This window comes from Coenobita brevimanus, chromosome 90 (assembly GCF_032717465.1).
Source record: "Coenobita brevimanus isolate Jiangsu-jjx chromosome 90, ASM3271746v2, whole genome shotgun sequence".
In the NCBI taxonomy this organism is placed as follows: Eukaryota; Metazoa; Arthropoda; class Malacostraca; order Decapoda; family Coenobitidae; genus Coenobita; species Coenobita brevimanus.
The window spans coordinates 23,759,619-23,781,524 of record NC_137043.1 but is presented as its reverse complement, the minus strand read 5'-3'; the positions used below and the strand labels follow the sequence as shown (position 1 = coordinate 23,781,524).

The 21,906-nt window shown below is 42.4% G+C and overlaps 1 non-coding gene across 1 annotated transcript; it reads right to left on the bottom strand.

Moving 5' to 3' along the window:
- Positions 1–450: 450 nt before the first annotated feature.
- TRNAL-UAA (transfer RNA leucine (anticodon UAA)) lies at positions 451–534 on the bottom strand. The gene has a single exon. It is a non-coding gene; the product is annotated as a tRNA-Leu (tRNA).
- Positions 535–21,906: the final 21,372 nt, after the last annotated feature.

Sequence of the window (21,906 nt, the reverse complement as noted above, 5' to 3'; positions counted from 1 at the left end):
TTTAGTGCTTATGTAGAGACGCAGTGAGTGCAGCATTGAGTGGATGTTATAGCATTCGTGGTTGAAGTGAACGATACATTCCGAGAGAGATTATCGATCGGCAGGAAGTGTCTGTGTGTATGTGCGTGTGTCTGTGTCGCCGGCTACAGCCTTCTCTCTACCTATGTTTTAAGCCATGTTACATTATAAAGGCACTGCTACGGCTTTCACAGTTGATAAATAAGAAGAGTACAGCAAAGCGTAGGCAGTACTGTTCGTACCCAAATCCGTGGCCTTCACTCAAGGCTACTGCTACAGCAGCCGTCACATTAGCGGCTCTTTCTCTTCTCGTTAACATCAATAATTTGGTGATACGTTATACTGCAGTATCAACATATATAGGTTAATGAATGTAGCTGTGTATGTGCGTGCATACTGAAAGCTTTCATACTAAAATCAACCACATTCTTGTGTCAGGTGTGGGGTTCGAACCCACGCACTCTTACGAGTACCAGAACTTAAGTCTGGCGCCTTAGACCACTCGGCCAACCTGACGTGATCGAAACTGTGGAATGATATGATGAAATGCAAGCTCTGTGTGGTGTAAATGGCACTGCATGAATTGTAAGAACATAAAGTAAAAGAAAGAGCTCAAATTTTGACAAATAACGATGACTAGTAGCTTTTTACATCACAAGCATTACGTATCATTCAAATATTCATCAAACTTCTCTATACATCACAATATAATCTGTAGAATAAGTTTAAAACCAGCGTTTTGGTGATATCCTGTATATTTTAAACCTTGGCATCAACAAATTTTTCCCTCTCCCAGACACAGGCAAGTAGCGGATAAAGAGTGAAGCTTGGGCTATAACCTTCCCTAAGATGACGTTGTGTTCTTGCAATGTCCAGACGATTAGATCCAAATAGCAGACTGAAGTAGAGGGGTTAGATATATCCTTTACTGTGAGGTGTCTCCCGTAAAATGAATAAAATCGTCTGGAGATGGCAATAACAAAATCAAATCGCCATCGCACTCAGGGTTAAGTCACAAAGGACAACAGTGACGTCAGGATCATTCCAACGCCCCATCACTCAACATCCGCAGCACGCATGAACAAATAACTACTACTCTCTCGTACCTCAAAAAAAATAAAAGTATATTTTTTGATGAAGGGTATGGAGAGTATGGAACCTTCTCATATTTTCATTGGGGAAAAATCTTTGCTATAGGGAAAATTACCATATTTGTTTTTCTGGGAAGCACTAGGGAAGGCGACATCAGACACTTCCCATGCCTCTTATTCTTCCTGCAGAGTCATACGTGATCTAAGAGTGGGAGTTGATCCTATGTTAATTCGTGATTCGGGAACTTTGATTTTTATTCAGAATCTCCTCTATTCCAAATTTGAGTCTTGATATAACAGTTTCTTGGTTGGATCCTTGACTGTAAGCAGAGTTATTGTAAATCGGGTTTGTGGGGGTTATTGGCTGCTGTTCTTCACACACTTTGGGTTTCACAGAGGTTTGACAGGTTTCATACATTTGAGAATTTTCGAGCATCGCACTACTACCGTTGTTACAGTACACATTTTGCGTTTGTGACACACTATGTACATTTTGAGCTGATGTAATAGGAACTGTACACCTGCTGACTGTATGTTGTGGACAGAAACTGCGTGAATTTAATTTTGAACACGCCGTCTTCCTGTCTCTACCTTTGCTGAAGACCCGCTGATTACACAGACTGTCAAGAAAAATCAAGGAATGTGACTTGCTCTCTACATGAACATTGGTACATAACGCATCATTACACTGTACGCTGCTTGGTGACCGTAACTTATTTCCTTTTATCCACATAACGCTATTCATAGGTGAATTATCCAGGATATGGGTTGCGTTATTTGTGTCTGATTTCCTTCTGTTTGTACTTTGATGGCAGTCACTAGCAGGGAGAAAAGGAGTGGAAGAGAGAAAATCTGGCTGGACCTGCAAAGTATTCACCATTGCTTCCCTCTCGTCTACTAACATGGACTCACTAGCTAGGATTGCTGAGAATATGCTGCTGGGAGGAGGCGTGGGGGGCCTAGCAGGGAAATCAGGACGTGAGGGAAAGTAAGAGGAAAGTGGAGGAAGGATGTAGTCTTTCCCAAGCGGCGATGAAAGGGAGGGTGGAAGATGGCGGTCAGGGGTAGGCGTCTCGCTGTTACAAATCGCCGGGTTAGTCATCTCTTTGGAATGCTTGTTTGTATTGCCTGTGCCTGAACTTCCTGGCCTAGTTCTATGTGGATGGTCCTTGCCTTTTGTTTTGTCCACTGGCGTTCCTTTGCACCTTAAATCTGGAGCTAAAATGGTGTTGCAGACGCTTGACCAATTCACTAGGCCTGCATATTCACTTTTTTCGTCTTTTCCCTGTTCGCATGCAGCCGTGAGGCGTGCTGTGGAGGCAGATGTGGTAGTTGTGGTAGGCTTGGTAGTTGTGGTAGTCTTGGTAGTTGTGGTAGTCTTGGTGGTTGTGGTAGAAGTGTGGTATCGTCTTGGAGTCGGCAGGAACCTTGGGTCTACCGTCCACAGGTTGTCCTTCCCGTATGGCCGCCGTGGGTCACGTAGGATCTTTCTGAAGCACTGTAAGGAGGGAGAGAGAGAGAGAGAGAGAATTAGGATTGAAATATTTAATCCTTTCAATCCGATGACTTATTTTTCATTTAATTTTCAACCTCTAGACAGTTTTATCCACATTAATTTGAAGAGACTTTTTGAATAGGGGGCACTAGATTAACCCTTCATTGACCCCTTCACTAACACAGGTCTCTCCAAAGCTTAAATAAATGGTAACAAAAATACTACGTCATTAGGACTGAATGGGCTACAGGAATTGAAAGTTGCACTCTTAATGATGTAGAAATTTTGTATACACGTCGTTTCTGTTATTATAATTATTATTATTATTATTATTATTATTATTATTATTATTACCGGTATTATTATTATTTTTATTCTTATTGTTTTTATGATGATAATGGTGATGATGATGATGATTATTATTTTACTTTGATCTTCTCTTGTGTGTTATTTATATAGCTTTAAAACTCACTTATTCAGTAGCACATAAGATGATACTGAGATGAAATATACAAACTAAATTGGTTTGGAAGAGGCGTTATGAACTCTCCGTATCCCCTTTGAATACAACCCCGTCTGCTTAGGACATTGCCTAATACCTTCTCCATAGCGATTTATTTTGCCCATGACATCCTTAATATTCTGTTATTCATATGTTCTTTTTATCGATATCGCCTGCAGTACATACGACCAAGAGATAAAATTGGTGTTAATTAAAAAGAAAGAGACAAATGAATTGGTATGCAAGTGGTGGTATGAAGCCTGCGAATTCTACAAGGATAGGTCATAAGCCAGTACGCGCATCAACTTAGTATAGCGCTGTTAACACCCCTTACTTAGCGATTTATCTTACCATATTTTCACATTTCCTCGTATAGTCTTTAATGTTAACACGGACATTTTTTCACAATAGCACGTGACGAGCAGTAACGTGCCACTTGTATAAATGATCTGGAAAAGTGAATCAGTCTGACGAGAATGGGAACTGCTGTTAGGGACTCAAATATCCTTCTGTATCACTGAACTAATGTAGATATATGTTTAAAAAAATGTCTGCGGATTAATTAACACATTCAGCAATATTCTCGTTGCCACAGGGGACTCCATAGCACCTCTTTGCCCATTTATTTGGCATCTTACTTCTTAACTCCTCCCAGAAAATATTTATCGAATGTGTTTTACTATTAAGCTATTTTACTCAGTCCTCGGGCGACGTCTTCTGGTCTATCTATCTATCTATCTATTGCCAGACGCCTCAATCCCGTTTGGGGTGGCCACAAATAAATCGCCTCCAAGTCGCCCTGTCCCCCGCCATTTCACTCCCCTGCTCCCAACTCACACCCCCCTCTCTCATATACCTCTCCACCCCATCTCTCCATCTCATCCTCGGCCTCCCCCTCCCTCTTTCCCCCTCCACCTCACTCACATACACTTTCTTCGTCAGTCTTTGACCCTCCATCCTCTCCACATGGCCAAACCACCTCAGTGTGTTCCTCATAACGCTTCCTATCACATCCACATCAACACCACAACGCTCCTTTATATCCTCATTCGTCAGCCTGTCTCTCCATGTGACTCCACAGGCTCTTCTGGTGAACTAGTTAATTAAGGACTGTTCTCAAATCTTCCAGTTCGAAAAATATCTCCTTGGCTGCATATCAAAAATCAGAAAAAAAAAAAAATACAAACGACAGCACAGGACTGAAGGGTAAACATTCTCTTGTATAACAGGCATCAGTGACACCCAAGAACATTAACGTTTAACAGGCGAAATAAAATCCCACGAAGAGCCTTTACATAATCACCAAGGACAAGTGGAGTGCGGTACATTGCAAGATTAGGATCCGGAGTTACGAAGGAATTTATGATGGTGGTGAGTTGCAATCTGCCTGCCATGACAAAGATTTCTTTTCGTTGGATGAACGCGGCATTGGTAGGACAGATTCTTCCCGTGTCTCTCGTGCTTCCTGCAGTATCAGACCCTGTCTATACTCCTTTCACTCTAAACTGCCCCAGACTTCTATTCCTTTGCAGCTGTTATCACGCGACCCAGTGAAAGAAAAATGCAATGCCATGTCTCTGCATATCCATATCACATCCTAGCTACCAGTATCATATTTTACTCCCAGTCTAATGCTATAAACAATCATTCAAGATGGGGGGTTGACAAAATTATGCCAAGTTAAAGTGAAACGAGTGTAGGTACGACAGGCAGGTGATTGTAAGCTTCCTTGTGAATTCGCGGCCAAATCTCTCAAGTGTTCCTCCCTTCACTAAAATATTACATTATCTTATTCTTGCTACCACGAGACTCTCAAAACCGAAGGAAGTAGATAAACGTATCATTAACCGTTTCATTAAGAGATTAGATCATTCCTCAGCTGAATAAAATCGTCCGACAGCAGCGAGAATACACTACAATGACACCCGGGTTGAAGAGGTTTGCACTGTTTTGCGTCTCATATCTGTTACTTCCATCTCTACCGCACGATTTCACTCAGCACAGGGAAGGCCGCTCGTACAGAAGAGGCTAATGAGGAGTATAAACCCCTCCAGTGCGAAAAACATCTTCTAAGCTAAATAAAGTCTGAAGATAGCAAGAGAAGAAAAAAATAAAGCTGAACTGGGTAATAATAAAAAAATAAATAAATGAAAATAAAGCCAAACTGGGTAATGGCCTCACTACGATGCCATCTTCTTGTGTGTTGCGTGTACGGCTCAGTCACCTTCAACACTGTCTGCCCCGCTTCCCATACACCTGTTCATTCATACCTTAAACTCTCTCTTGTTTACGTCCACTGATTGCATATTTGACGGTCACGATGCCTCCATACCTCACAAAAGCAAACTGAGAGAGAGAGAGAGAGAGAGACTGTAGAGCGCAATGTACGAACCATCTTGTGTATTCTTGTGACCGCCTGACGATTTGACCCCATTAAACTGAGGCCGTAAAATCACCTCATTCGCCCACCTTAAAGACGATTTTATACTCCTCTCGAAATGGAAGGGTTAGAGACAGCCTTCATTAACCCCCTGACGCCTAGAGATCTTTCCTAACTCAATAAAAATCGTCTGGTGGTAGAATAGTGAAAAATACATCATGGGGTCTGAAGGGGTTAAACCAGCTTAGTAATGACCCCCCTAGGACTGGAGGGGTTAGGGACAGCACTCATCAACCCCCCCACGCTAGTATGCTGACTTAAATCGTCTAGGAGTGGGATGAATTAAATGAAAAAATAAGTACTCGTGCTATACAACCCTTCCCCTCCCCCTGCCGCCTCATCTCCAGGGCTTTGTTCCTCTCCAGACGATTTTATTCAGCTGAGAGTGAGTCGTAGGAGCCTGGCAGTGCTAAAGATCGGGACAACTCTTGCTTTTTTTTTTTTTTTTTTGGTAATATCAGATGACTTATTCACCCTGGAGAGAGAGAGAGAGTAACGCTGTTCCTCTAACTTGGAATAGTGTGTAGTCCTAATAACACCCTAAAGCATACTAGAAAACAGAACATCCAAACTAGCAGCTTTTCTCTCTCTCTCTCTCTCTCTCTCACACAACATCGTAGACCCTAAGATGCATTATACACCTCTCTACAAACGTCCTAATCATCTAACAACTTTCCAACCACTTGATCATCCTCAAACAAACCTAGCACTTTAAATCTGCCAGCTCTTCAACATTTTACTATTTCCTTAACACCTTTTTGTCTACTTTCTAATTTTGTAACAACTCTCTAATAATTTTCTAACCCTTCAAACACCTCCCTCACAGCTCTCTAACCCTCCTAACAACTCTTTCACAGCTCTCTAACCCTCCTAACAACTCTCACAGCTCCCAAACCCTCTAACAACTCTCTCACAGCTCTCATACCCTTCTAACAGCTCTCTAACCATCTCACAACTCTCTCATAGCTCTCTAACCCTCCTAACAACTTTCTCACAGCTCTCTAACCCTCTAGCAAGTCTCTCACAGCTCTCTAACTCTCCTAATAACTCTCTCACAGCTCTCTAACCCTCTAACAACTCTCTAACCCTCCCAACAACTCTCACAGCTCTCTAACCCTCTAACAACTCTCTTACAGCTTTCTAACCCTCTAACAATTCTCTCAGCTCTCTAATCCTCTAACAACTCTCTAACCCTTCTAACAACGCCCGCATCCCCACACTAACCTGACCTAAGAAGAGATTTTACCTGACTTTGTTCCTTCACCATTAACAGCTGACCCGGAAGAATGCATGACCTCAGTATCCACCTTATCAGACAACTCACTAACAACTCTAACAACCTTCTAACAACCCTATTAGCACCCCCACTGAATTGACTGGAAGAGAAATTGCTCCTGACCTTATTCTTCCACTCCTGATGGCTGCCTCTGAAGAAACTAGGCATAACAACCCTCCCCATTCACAAACAACCCTCAAACAACCACAACATCAATCTGACAACCATCTCACGACTCTAACAACCCTCTCACAAACACAACATCCTTCTAACAACCATCTAACAACTCTGACTATCTTCTAACAACCGTAACATCCATCTGACAACAACCTAACAACTCTGACAATCTTCTAACAACCAGAACATCCATCTAACAACAATTACACAACTCTAACAATCTTTTAACAACCACAACATCAATCTAACAACTCTAACAATCTTCTAACTACCATAACATCCATCTAACAACCATTAACAACTCTAACAATCCTTTTACAACCACATCATCCATCTAACAACACTCACAACTCTGACAGACCTCTAACAACCACAACATCCATCTAACATCTATCTAACAATTCTAACAACCCTCTCACAACCACAGCATCCATCTCACAACCATCCAACAACTCTAACAACCCTCTAACAACCCCCGAACAACCCGCCACTGACCTGATTCGCAGACAGACTATTCCTGACGCTATTCCCCCACCCCTGACAACCTTAACCTCCTAACTACGTTCTAACACATCCAAGAGGGCTTCAAATCCAACAGACAATTTCTATAAACCCTCTAATAACCGCCTAATCCTCAAATGACCCCCAAACCCCACACTGACCTGGTTTAAGGAGAGGTTATGCCTTACGCTGTTCCTCCAGCCCTGATAGCTGCCTCTGAAGAAGGTGTAGTGGCGCCTTAAGTACCTGAAGGGGAAGGAGTCGTGAGGCGTCTTTAATTATTTGCAGGATAAATGAGCCTTCAAAGTAACTACCGTCCTATTTATTTGCAGGTAAATAAGTCTTCAAAGTAACTACAGTCTTAAAAATCGTCTTGTATTTCGTTTTTTTTTTCTTTTTTGTCTTTCATATTCACTTTTAACGAATCTCCAAAGTAAACGTCTCCATAGCAACCTACAGATAAATAAAAAAAAAATACTCTTGTTTTTTCGTACCTTTCACTTTAATACTCACTCATATATATATTATTTGCTGGATAAACAGGTCTTCATACTGATATACCGTTAGATCATCCTGTGTTTACCAATATATCACTTAAATATAATCGCTGTTAAACATTTCTCAGAATAATCACGTCTACAGAACGAGTCACCTGGTATCAAAAAGTTCTCTGTCTGTCTGTCTGTCTGTCTCTCTCTCTCTCTCTCTCTCTCTCTCTCATTTATTTAGATGTGGTTAAGAAATGCTTGATAGCTTGTAAGTCAAGATAAATGCATCTCTCTCTCTCTCTCTCTCTCTCTCTCTCTCTCTCTCTCTTTCATATTTATTTAGATGCTGTTAAGAAATGCGTGATGGCTGCGTGAGTCGGTAAATACTTACATAAACAAGCACTGTCACACCCCGCTGAAGACTGTTTATAAATACCTGGTGATGCCGGCGAGGGTCAGCGCTCCCGAGGCCGACGACTGCAACGCCTCCACGATCAGCTCCACGTACGACTGAAAATTGGGTAGAAATCAGGTGGAAATTGGGTGAAAATCGGGTTATAATTGGGTGAAAACAGGGAGGAATTTGGGTGGAGATTGGGTGAAAATCGGGTGGAAATTGGGTAGAGGCTGACTTACATTGTATGAAAATAGGTATAGAAGTGGGTGAAAAGAGGTGGAATCGTTGAAAATTGGGTGAAAAAAGCATGGAAAAAGGTTGACACTGGGTACGCATGGAAACTGAGGTGAAAGTGAGGCGAAAATGTTGTAAAACCTGGTGATAATTGGTTGAAATTGGGCAAGAGTCAAAGCTTTCGAAGATGACTATATTACCCTTCACCATCAGCTACACTTAGGGCTGAAAATTGGGTGAAATTGGATGGAAATGGGCAAGAAAATAGGGAAAATAGGTTAAAAGTCCTGGTCATGTGGAAGAAAATATGTAATTTTGTGCGAGGGAATATGAAATAGGGTCACAAGAGGATACATTTGGGCAGAAACGGCTACAGATTGTATAAATAGGATGAAATTGGAATAAAACTGGCCTAAATGGGCTAAATATATGCTGAAAATTGTGATAATAGGTTTAATTTACATGACATGCGTTGAAATTAGTTGGGCGTATTGAAACTGGGTGAAAACAGTTTGAACGTAGGTTGCAGTAGGCAGGTTGAAAATTATTTAAAATTGGTTGGCTGCGTAAATTTGGCTAAGATTGTGTGGAAGTGGATTGATAGTGGGTGAAAATGCTTGAACTGGGTGAAAGAAGTTGATACCAGGTGAAAATAGACAGACAGGAAAAGAGAGAGAGAGAGAGAGTTCCGAAGGCATCGGAAAGCAGATAATCGAAGAGTCGAAAACCAGACAGACAACCGGTATTTTTTCCTTCAAAATGCTTTAAATAAAGTACAGTATTTAACCACATGAGTAGGCGGGACTGAGGGTCGGGATAATGATAATAATAATGAAAAAAGTACCATAACAGATATCAATTATCATTCAACTCTACACCTCTCACCCCCACTAACAGTAGTGTACCTGGGGTGGTTTAGGATGTCTGACGTAGTGCCTTCTGCAAGAGGGAGGCCGCTGTGTCGCCATCCTGCTGCGCCTGTGAAAAAAAGAAGGTATTATTTTCCCTAAAAGCCGTAGCCTACTCTTGTAGGCTTTGGAGAATTCGTATTACTTCTTTTATGGCGATTGATTTGTACATCACATCTTAATATTTTCATGGATGTTTTTCATATCCTTCTAATATAGGCGTGGCTTTTATAACCAGAGTTACAGTTGGATAATAAGGTAACACGGCAAAATGAGTCTCTAGAGAAGTGTTTGGGATCTCCCAGTGAACAAAAATATACTCGTAGTTTATTACAATGTTCGAATAAATAGCAACCCTTTCATTAAGAAAGGTCTTTCCTAAGCTAAATAAAATCGTCTGGCGGAGGCAAAAATATAATAACAATGACCTGTATAACAAATTTTGAGACAATAAAGGCCCTTAGCTGACGATACATCTTGTTAATGCTAAGTATTAACAAACTGTATACAGTAGGAATACTAAAGAATATAAGCTGTGGCTTCTACTACTTACACGAGCAAATTATGAAACTGTGGCTTGTAGAGGAAGAAGTAATTAAGAAACGCCGACGAGAGACATCTTTATATGGAAGTTTGGCGGGAAGCGTGCGCGCGCAGATGTAAATAAGCAAGATGGCGCGCGCAGGTCCCGGATGTCACCAAACAGGACGGCGCGAAACTCGACCCGACCGTAAGAGGGAAGGAAAATAAATCACGAGAATGTTAGTGTTTCTGCTCTTCTCTGACGATCGACTTCTGTTTTACTGACTCATAAGGTAAATATCTGTTCCTTTGGTTATATTGCACAAAACTGGTACATAATTAATTCAGATATGCAAGATACTAGAAACAGGACATGATGCTGAACCAATCCCGTATACTTTATGATTTCGTTGAGTCTACAGTACAGTAGCCTATCAGACTGCGAGTGCCTATGATTATCTTGATACAGTAGTTATATCATACTGTGGCACAAACTGGCTCTTGCAGCTTAAAATTCACGCCCTTTTGTGTATGACCCTCCAGTAAAAAGAATGAAGAATGGAACTGATATCTATTTCTATCTGAATATGTCTGCTTATCTATAAGAGAGAGAGAGAGAGAGAGAGAGAGAGAGAGAGAGAGAGAGAGAGAAGGGGGGGGAAGTGGGGCGGGGGGGATAACTCAAATATTTGGCTGAGTGATTGTCATGTGAGCAGGGTAAGTGGGGGCTCTCTCAGTGTTAGTCCAGCACACAGCGTAACCCTACCTGCTTCCCTCACATCACCTCTGCCCTAACCTATCCTAACTAAACCTAACTTAATCTAACCTAGCCCTGTCTGAACTAAACTATCTAACTTAACCTAACCTATCCTAACCTAACCCAACCTTACCTGGTCCTTCCTTGCCCTGCCCTGTCCTTCCCTCCTATTATATGCCCTACCCTGTCCTGCCGTCCTTCCCCTCCCATGCTCTGCCTTATCCTACCCTGCCCTGCCATACTCTGCTTTGCCCCAGTATGCCCTAACTCACCCAAGAGGCCCTACCCCACCTGCCTATGCCCCAGCCAAGCCCCACTATGCCTCTACCCGACTCTTACTTTGACCTGCCCTGCATTACTCTCCCAGCCCTGCTCTACCTTACTCTGTCCTGCTTCATTCACTTCCATCCTGCACTATCCTGCCTCTCTCTTCGCTCCACCCTACCCTACCATGCCCTGCCCTACTCTACCTTAACTTACTTTAGTCTTTCCTAGCTCTAGCCTACCGTACTTCCCTACACTATACCCTTTCTTGGCCTGCCTACCCTGCCCTACCATACCGTACCTTGCCCTGCCTGCCCTACCATACCATACCTTGCCTTGCCTACCCTACCAAACCATAGCTTGCCCTGCCCTGTCCTGCCCTACCACAGCTTGCCCTGCCCTACCCTATCATACCTTGCCTACCCTACCCTACCATATCATACCTTGTCCTGCTCTACCCTGCCATACCATACCTTGCCCTGCCCTACCCTGCCATACTATACTTTGCCCTGCCGTACCCTACCATACCCTACCTTTCCTGCCCTACCCTACCTAGCCTAGCCCTACCACAGCTTGCCCTACCCTGCCCTACCATACCATAACTTGCCTTGCCTTACCCTACCTAGCCTAGCCCTACTCTGTTCTGTCATGCCTTGCTCTACCCTACGATGAACTTCTCTATCACACCCTGCCTTGCCCCTCCCTACCATGCTCTTTCCCACTATAGCTTGCCTTGCCCTACCCTACCATGAACTTCCTTACCATACCTTGCCGTGCCCTACCTCATCCTGCCATTCCCTACAATACCCTGCCTTGCTCTGCCCTACCATGCCCTTCCCCACCATACCCTGCCTTGCCTTACCCTACTTAGCCTAGTCCTATCTTGCTCTCCCATGGCTGCCCTTACCCTATCATGCCCTTCCCTACCCTACGATGACCTACCTTACCGTGCTTTACCCATTTGTTATTCATGAAAGAAAAAACGACAGCCTCAGAGCCCGCAAAAATCCGTCCATTCCAGAAAAAAAGTACTGTGAGAGATGCAGTCCTGATCCGTCCATTGTAGGCGTCTGAACCCATTGTTACAAGACTGAAGGTCATAGGCAGTGGAATTTACATACTGATGAGTGAGAGTACCAGTTAACAGAAAAGGGGCAAGAATGTGTTGTTGGACGGGTATTGCGCCCTCCGTCATGACGCAGGGAAGCAAACACACGGGTCAAATGAGGATGAGTCACCACCGAAATAGTGACAGCAGAGAGAGAGAGAGAGAGAGAGAGAGAGAGAGAGATGCAACACTGCGCAAAAAGATAGAGGCTGATATCGTGTCAGCAAAGAGAAGGGAGTTAATAAGACGATTTGTTTTTTGTTTGTTTCACGTTGTTTAGATGAGCTGTATGTGATCCCTCCTCCCCCACACCTATGAGATATGTACTCCAAATGGAACCTCTGCAAAGTCAGCAGCTGTGCATGATCGTAGAAAGTTTGGAGTGGCTTCAGCACACCTTGTCTCTGGGTAGTGGATTTTGTAAGGGAATTGATGTGCTCTTTCCATGGCAGGTGCGGAAGAAAGGAGCTCCGAGGCTATTTATAGAGGACAAAAGCCTAAGTTGTGTTTTGCTGAAAGTTAAGAAGTATGTTTGGGGAAGATTATGACAAGTTGAAAGATGCAGGAATTTAGATTTATGGGGCATTAAAAGTAACGTGGTTTCTTTTACTTCAATTAGAGATAAAGCTAAAGGTGGGTGTAGAGGCCATGAGGCGCATGACCCTAGTGCTCATCTCCATAACTTTCTGAGCCTGTGGTGGGTTTTTCATAAACTGTCCTGGGGTACAAGGCCACTGCATCTTATTATCACAGGTGTCTCCCCCAGGTGCTGCTCTAAGTGTTCATTTTACCTACCAACGAACAAAGGGTACATGGACACCTGGGTCTAGTGGTGCCAACTACCCAAGATTCGAACCCTGGTACTATGTGGCCAACAGTTTGGAGGTTAGCAACAACAACCATTCGGCTAAAAGACAAGTCAGAAACCAACTGTGCCATGACCCCATCTTATGACTGATGAAGTGACGACAGTGATGGACGCTGTGAAAAACGGATGGAAAAGTGAATGGTGAAGTCATCAGTGGAAAGGCCTAGATGTTCAGAAAGACTGTTGAATACAAGGGAGAGCACTGGTGACAGGCCAGAACCCTGGAGAACACCACTAATGATGGCTTTAGAAGTAGAACTGTGTCTGTCTACAATAGCAGCTAAAGAATTACCAGGAAGGAAACTAAGAGATAAAGTCAAAGGCAGAAGGAAAGATATCGTAAGAGCTCAGTTTGGAAATTAAAGATTTGTGCCCAGCTCGGTGGAAAGCCTTAAGATGTCAAGTGCAGTGGCACAGGTGTCGCCGTCTCGAAAAGAGGATGACGAAGAATTTGAAAGGAATGTAAGATGATACCGCACCATACCCTGCCCTGCCCTGCCCTACCCTACCCTACTTGGTCATGCCCTACCTTTCCCAGCTTTGCTTTGCTTTTTCCTCTGCGAGGGAGGAAAGCGTCTAGGTAGAGGGGGTGAGGAAGGGCTAAGAGAGAGGCAGGTAGAGGCAAGGGGGATGATTTAAGGAAGAAACAGACTTAAGATTAATGACTACAGGCTGCACGTGGACAGTCAATTTTCCCCTATAGAAATCGACTCAGAACAGCTGAATTTTCATCCATGTACCGAGTCGTGCTGCTGGGTGGGCAGGTAAGAGAGGCAAAGAAAGGAGACGAATGAAGGGGAGGAGGGGGAGGGGGAGACTGGAGGAGAAGGAGGAAAAGTAGGAGGATTGAGTGAGGTGGGAAGGACATGGTTGGGAGGGGGGGGGGGAAGGGACGGTAGGAGAACAGGATGAAGGCGACTGTGAGGGGGGTAATAAATACGTAAAGAAGTAGGCAGATAAATAATAAACAAAAATAAAGAAAAAAAAGATAAATAGAAATAAACAAAACTCTTGACTAATCGAGGTCACCTTTACAGGACATGGTATTACTTTCTGTGGCCATTATGAAGCGCAAATTTGTGAACATCATTATTTTGGTTTATGAGGTGGAGCTAAAAATGAAAGACTTGAGTAATGAGAGAATGGATGCCTGGCTCATTTATCTGGACACTGATAATTCTCTAGCTTTTCGACTCATCTGTTCCTTTTTCTGGGCCCCTCCCACCCCATGTATTGGTGGGACTGATGATGATGATGATGATGATGAGATATACGATGAGTTACTGGGGAGGGATTTACAAACTTAATACCGATTGCCCGTCATAACTTTGCTGTGGTTTTGTAGGACGAATAAGACACTGAAAGAATCCTCACTCTCCTTCCCTCGTCCTTCCTACAAAAACAAATAATTGTTGTTGGAAGGAGAAACACGACACTTGTTGAAGGAACTTTAGATTGTAGTGTTGGATCAATTTACTCCATGTTTTTATAGCTACGGGAGATGCTGTCCTGTGATTCGCTAGACAAGATGCCTTTTACAGTAAAATTCCATACTACTGTATATTTGAATTTGGATCCCTGTTAATCTACGCCATCATTAGTTAACCAGATTTAGTCTCCTTAAGCACTTGTCCTCTGGATGGTTTCTCGATCTAGGTGTAAAAACATTTTCTAATTATTCAGCATCAGATAACTAGACTTATCATCATCATCATCATCATCATCATCATCATCATCATCACCACCACCACTACCACCACCACCACCACCACCATCATCATCATCATCATCATCATCATCATCATCATCACATCATCATCACCACCACCACCACCACCACCACCACCACCACCACCACCACCATCATCATCATCATCATCATCATCATCATCATCATCATCACCACCACCACTACCACCACCACCGCCACCACCATCATCATCATCATCATCATCATCATCATCATCATCATCATCATCCTAGGTTAGATGACTACAAGACGAAATCCTCTCCCATTTTTTTTCCTGCGACATACTGACTCAGCCGTTTTCATGAGTCCAAACATACTGCAAATTTAGTCTCTCCACCTTGGTGTCTGTCTGGCCCTTCCTCTTACTCCATCTCTGAGTCGCTGCTGTAATTCCCTGGTTGTCCATTGATGACTCACATATGTACCTTAAAAAGAGGCAGGTTACATTACGGTGTCGTGCAATAGACCTTTAGTCCCCAATTGCAGACAGTGAGCAAGAAAAAAGGATTCCTTATATTGAGAGAGAGAGAGAGAGAGTTAATATAAATACATACCATTCACTACAAGCCCCAGTACTTAGTGGAAAATTTACGCTGAAGGCCAAGCAGGTCTCAGATAGCAAAGTGAATTATCATCATCATTATCGTCATCATCATCCACACTTCTTTCCACACTTAGTGATGGGTAAGCTAGGGTCCAGAGAGCAAGAAGTATCCTTTTTGAAAGGAGAAACTAACTAGTCTGCCCAGTTGAATGAGTCATATTTTCACTCACTAATCATTCAAACCCTCGGAATCTTCACTCCACCCCAAAGTCACGAACATCCACATTCCCGTGCTCCACATCACTTACTACCTAATGCCACTATCAAGATCTAAAGACTATGGTCACTCCAACAACTATTACTTCACCGGGAAGAAACAGGAAACCTTTGCCATACACTCCTCCGTACAAATATTTTCCAGCCAGCTCGACTCATTGTTAGTTCCCTCGGCTCATGGCCTTCCATACCGCGTTCACACATTCATTTGCCACATCCATCCCCTTTCTTCTTGGCCTACAACACCTCCTACCACTTTCAGCTTTGCTCAGATATACTGTAGCTTCTCACCGCTCAATTCACACCCATTCTCTTCACGTGGCCGTACCAGCTAAGAACACCCATGCATGATACAATCATACAAAAGCTATCCTTACCTGTTTCCTCTATGAAAATAGCGATCACGATGATTAGGGAAAAGACAGTATAATATAATAATAATAATAATAATAATAATAATAATGATATAATAATAATAATAATAATGATATAATAATAATAATAATAATTAATGATTATAATAATGATAAAACTGTGAGCAACACAATAGAGGAATATGTAAAGTACAGAACATGCCATATCCATGACTGCTAAAATGAAGTATGAGCAAAACGAGAGGAATAATTAGATGTAATGACCAACACAGCAGAACAACAGGTACATAGCCTAAATTGTTCATGAGTATGCGAGGAAAAAAACATCCGTGAGCCATGGAATACAGTATAGGGTTGGTGGATTAGGGTGGAGGGTGACATTTCCCGCCAAGACATCAGGGTTGGAATTTGCCTCGGCCACAAGCTCCCATCTCTTCCTGGCTCACACAGTCGCATGCTCTCTTAAATTCCTTCCATGCTAATTATTAGTGAACAGTACGTAAATTCTGTGATAATATAATCATTAGTTATCATACCAGCTTTCTAGATATGATTTACTAAGAAAAATATTGCAGAACAATTACTAAAACATAAAACGACAAATCGTGCGTTAGCATTTACCACATACAAGTCTCGCTGTATGTTTGTTTTGAAATGCCTATCATATAGTTTTCAAACAGATTAATGCTGCATCTGGCAAATGCTCAAGTGAATGTACCGAATGTTACATTTGAAAAAAGTATAATTTTCAAAACCGGAAGCATGGGAAGACTAAACCGCCTGCCGAAATCGCGGGCGCCGAATGAGCCTAACTCGTGGTGCCTGAGGTCGGTGCAGACGAGCGTTCAAACGACTTTGTATTACTTTTATGTATAAATATATGAATTCAAACATTTCACAAATTGAAATAGCAAGGAAAGAGTATGAGTCAGAGTGATTAACTGGTGTTTGAGGTAAGAATAATATTCGTCCCGGAAACGAGACGGTATGCTGTTTCCATAATCCATACCGCTGAGCCCTACAGTATGGAGGGGCTTTCTCGTGGGTGGCACCGCGTAATTTGTGTGTCCGCCGCCAGGGCGGCGCTGGTGTAGTGGCAGCCATGTTACACCACGCTTGATGCCCGCGGTTCTTTTACTGAGCTGCTCAAGTGGGTTTTTAAAAGCAGCCGATGATTGCGGAAAATATAGTGCCATGGTTCACTATGCAGCTTATGGATGCAATAATAGCCACAGGAATTCATCGAAGAGAGATGGTATTACATTTCACAAATAAGAAATATATCTTGTTGCTAATTCTTTAACATTACTGCCCCTTGGGGAGGGGCAGGAAGATTCTTCTCCAGTATCTCTTCATGTATGAGGCGACTAAAATGGGCCCATTTATCTCCAGTCTCTCTCTTCTTGTCCTCTTCTGTTCGCACTCTCTTGTAGATATTTCCATGCTTCTTCCCGTCTTTATCAATCTGGACATTCGGTTTCATGGCATGGATAGTCTAAGGACTTCCCACACTAATTCAACACCATTACTTCGATGTAAAACGGCTTCAGCATCACTCTCATTTCAACGTTGATACCACACTATCTTTTCCCCTCCTGCCATTACCTTTCTCTGCCTTTGTGTTATAAAGGATAAGTTATGCACTGCAGCAACCTATGGCGTTGTTTTATACTCTTGGCTAAATGTGCCCCATATAATTCGTTGAACTAGGCAGAAAAAAGTTTGCGTATTGTAAGTGACGAGTGCGGGTGTTTCAATATTGCGGCCAAAGTCACACGCTCGCAGCGGAAACAGCCCCTCTATACTTTAGAGCAGCATTTCCCAACCTGGGAGGAGTTTCCTCCTGGGGGAAATTTCAGGATTCCAGGGGGGGGAAATTATTGAGGGAAGTACAAATTACTAGCTAATAGCTGACAGAAAAAAAGAAAATAATAATCTCATAGAATGTGGCAACTGACTTCAAACGTTATTTCCCTGGTATCAACACTGAATACATTTCAATGAGGTTGGTGAGGAACCCATTCATGTGCCAGGTGGATGATGTCCCTGAGGGAGTGCAAGATAAGTTCTTGGAGCTCACACATGACTCTTCTGCCAAGGATGAATTTCGTGCACAGGACCTCGAGGATTTCTGGCTTCATGTGTGGGGAGCATATCCACAGCTGAGCACCAACGCACTGAAAATTCTCATTCTGTTTTCCACAACTTATCTGTGTGAGTCTGGTTTCTCTACTCACAGTCAAACCCAAAGTACGAAACCGTCTTGAAGTGGAATGTGATGCGCTGCGCGCTCTCTACTACCTCCGCTGACATTGAGGCACTGATCAGCAAGAAACAATTTCAGATAACCCACTAAATGACTAAGTCACAACTAAACAAAGGAACTTTTAATATACTAATTGTTTATTACGTTATTTGTACTATTAAGCAAATAAATTTTATTTGACTTTTTTCCTTGTCTATATGAAAGGGGAAATCCGAACAGGTGAGCTGGTTGAAGGGGTAAAAGACAGAAAAAAGGTTGGGTGCCAGTGCTTTAGAGCTTACTGTTCCATACCAACGTCGCCAGCTTGGTAGCAGACGACACTCTGAAAGTCCCTCAGTCGTGGGACAAACGAGTCATTGCATACGGCCTTTGCATGAGGTCTGTTAACACCTAGCAATCAAATATTTTCATATAAGCAGTAGATATGTGGATAAGAGTTTTTCATTTCATTCAAATAATGAGAACATGTACATTAATTGACTGAGCTAAGAGCAAAGTTGGTCCCCGAATTGAGAGGTTTGGTGATTTGGTAATATTTATTGTTTGAGAAAGTCTCAGAGTGCTTATACAACAAAAGAGGGTGGTGGATTTTGCCACACACCTCCCCTAACAAACACTTTTTTTTTTTTTTTTTTTTTTTTGTACACAATCAGTGGGCATAAAATCACGCCCTATAATAATTATTAGCTATAGTGTGCTTTGAAAGATATGAATGGATATATAAGGTATATTGACTGCATAAGGGAGTGAGTAATACTAGCATGGCAGCAGAGAATTACAGCATGACAACAGTGGCCGCAGCCAAAGATGCTGACAGCGCACCGCCCTCTTCAGGAAGTGAATGGGGCCGGTGAGTGATGGCCAAAAACACCCACCCATTCGACATCACGCATTGCCTGTAGCTGACTCCCTCTCAGCTTCACAACTCTCTAGTTATTTAATTATTCTATACAGATTCATCAGTGTTACAAACGAGTGTTTTCCTTGACATTGCCTTAAGTGGTATATTTGTTAGTGGCATTGCAAAGTTGTTTTACATAGTTTGTGCGGCAGTAATGGAGATAGACAAACAAAAGACGATTACTATTGAGTAACACCATGTTATATCTTCACCACTTTTAGTTGTTCGTTTATTTTGCCCCTGCCCCTCATTGGTTCACAGTAGTGTTTTAGCCCTGTCGTGTCGCCTCATCCATCTCCGCTCAAGTCTCCCCACTCGTCGCGTTGGTGTAGCCGTACCCTTACACTGGCTGGAGGAGGACATCTGTTAGCGACTCTTGCTAGGTTGTGTAAAGCTTGATGAATTCTGCTGGTCTGTGTATGACAGACACAAGGATAAGAAGTGCTAGTGTGTGTAAATATACAAATTTGAATGTAGCGCTTTCTACAACAGTGGCACAAATTTAGGATATCATGGAGAATGGGAAGTAACTGACTTTCACTGAGCAACCATATAATTTGCACAGTCAGCGTCAAGAGTTGTGGGTTTCTCTACCGTACTTAGCAGTAAGTGGACATTACATAATAATGATGCACGGTGTCCTGCAGGCGCCCTACAAGCCGCACATAATACAGAATCTCTGGTAAATTCCCAGTAATATTTATAACCTAGTCTTAGTCACATGACAACAGCATCATGAAGTCCACCTCTTAGGCCGTATGTTACTTGAGTATTCTGAGGCACCTTTACATAGTGAAGAGAGCTGGTGCTGCCGATTGCCATGCTATCATGAAGCTGTTTAGTAATATCCTGGGTGACTAGAGAGCTGATTGTGCTTTTGGCGGAAGTATGATTATACTGCAAGCATGAATATCAGGAGAGTCTTTGCTTATCGTAATGGAGCGTCTTTTCCTGACTGTAGTGAGTAAGTATGTTAATAATATTTTACTTGTTACTACAGTGATACTTGAAGCACATAAAAGAAAGTAGCCTGATTGACCGACTTTGAATGTATTCAATTATCAGGTGAGGACTGGCAGCTTTTGGGAGTTTTTGGTCAAGGCAGTTAGTGAATAATAATCAAGGGGGTCTGAAGAAGGCCATATAAGAGGGCAGTTAACCATAATACAATGAAAGAGAGGGTGTGACATAGGAGCGTTGCAAAGTCTGCAGGCTGTGGCTGTGTAGCCACTTCCCAAAGAAACAACATATCCCTGCGGAAAGGGAGCGACGGCCACATCCCAACGGCGCGGTGGAAGAGGGTGGGTGCTTGCCATGCATGTCTTCCCTTAGAGTATTATAGCGTTGGATGGAGACATTTACGAGTTGTTTAGCATCAATGCGCGATCCAGGACATTCCTAGCCTCTTTCTGATGGATTCGAGGTTCAATATGGACGGTGGGTGTTAGCGCAAAAGTGGTGACATGTAGATGTGTATGGTATGTAGGAGAACTGCTGGGCCTTGATGTCATGCTGTGAAGCCTGTGCCCAGAGTCGGACACATAAAAAAAAAAAAAAATGCTTCAGACACAAGGAAGCAGTTTTTAATATTTATTTAGGTTCTTTATTTACGATTCAGTACAAACCCCAACACTCAGTGGAACAATGTCGCTGAAGACCAAGCAGGGAAGGGTGCGCGAGAGCAAAGGGTTACATTGACACATATATGGCATAAAGGTATAGAAGTAATTAGCAGTACAAGCACAGTAATGAACAAAGAGATACAGTGACCCATACATGGGACAAAGTTGTTGTAATAACTAGCATTACAAGTTTAGGAATGAGCAGTGGGATACAATGACACACACATATGAACATACAGTAGGTATGCAGAGTAAGGCACATATGCACACATACATATACGTATATACCTATACATATATGTATATATTCAAGCACATGGAGCCATAGACATACTATATGTGTAGAATAGGTAGGCATGTATAAAGGTACGGGTATGTGTACAGACGTGCACACATAGACATATGCTACATTCACATACTGTATATATTTTATCAATATATACATATACTGTACAGGGAGACATATATATACATACGTATATGTTCTAAATAGATACATGTACATTGTCACAAACACAGGACAACACAAACAGAAATGATGCTCATTATGAAGTTGCACCTAATGTGTACGTGTATGGACAACACACACACACACACACACACACACACACACACACACACACATTGCAAAATGGACACATACTTTAGTAAAGCAAATTTGGAAAAGAAAAGGGATAAAGATAGAAAGCAAAATGATGATTTCCACCAAGAACTGGTTGAAGTGGAGACTCACAATAGACTGGTTGAACGTGTACACAAACTAGAAATGGCTTTCAAAAATGAAATTGATGAAATAAAGAAGCAGATGCACTTACAATAGGAAGAAATAGAAAAATAGGAAGGGAGGCCAACAAGAAAGACACAACCATCAGTGAACTAACAGTGGAACTGAGTACACTTAGGAAGAGAATGAGTGAAATGGCAAGTGCAGTAGTCAGTCACGAGAGTGTTATGAAAGAGTTCAAAAATGATACAGAGACAATTAGGCAAGTAAGCAGTCTGATAGACCAAAGGAGTGATATTGAGGAGAAGATAACACAGGTGAATGAAGCTGTGCAAAGCTACAAAAATGATGTGGAAACCACGTATGCTGAAATGGTGAAAGTAAAGAAAGACTTAGAAACAAG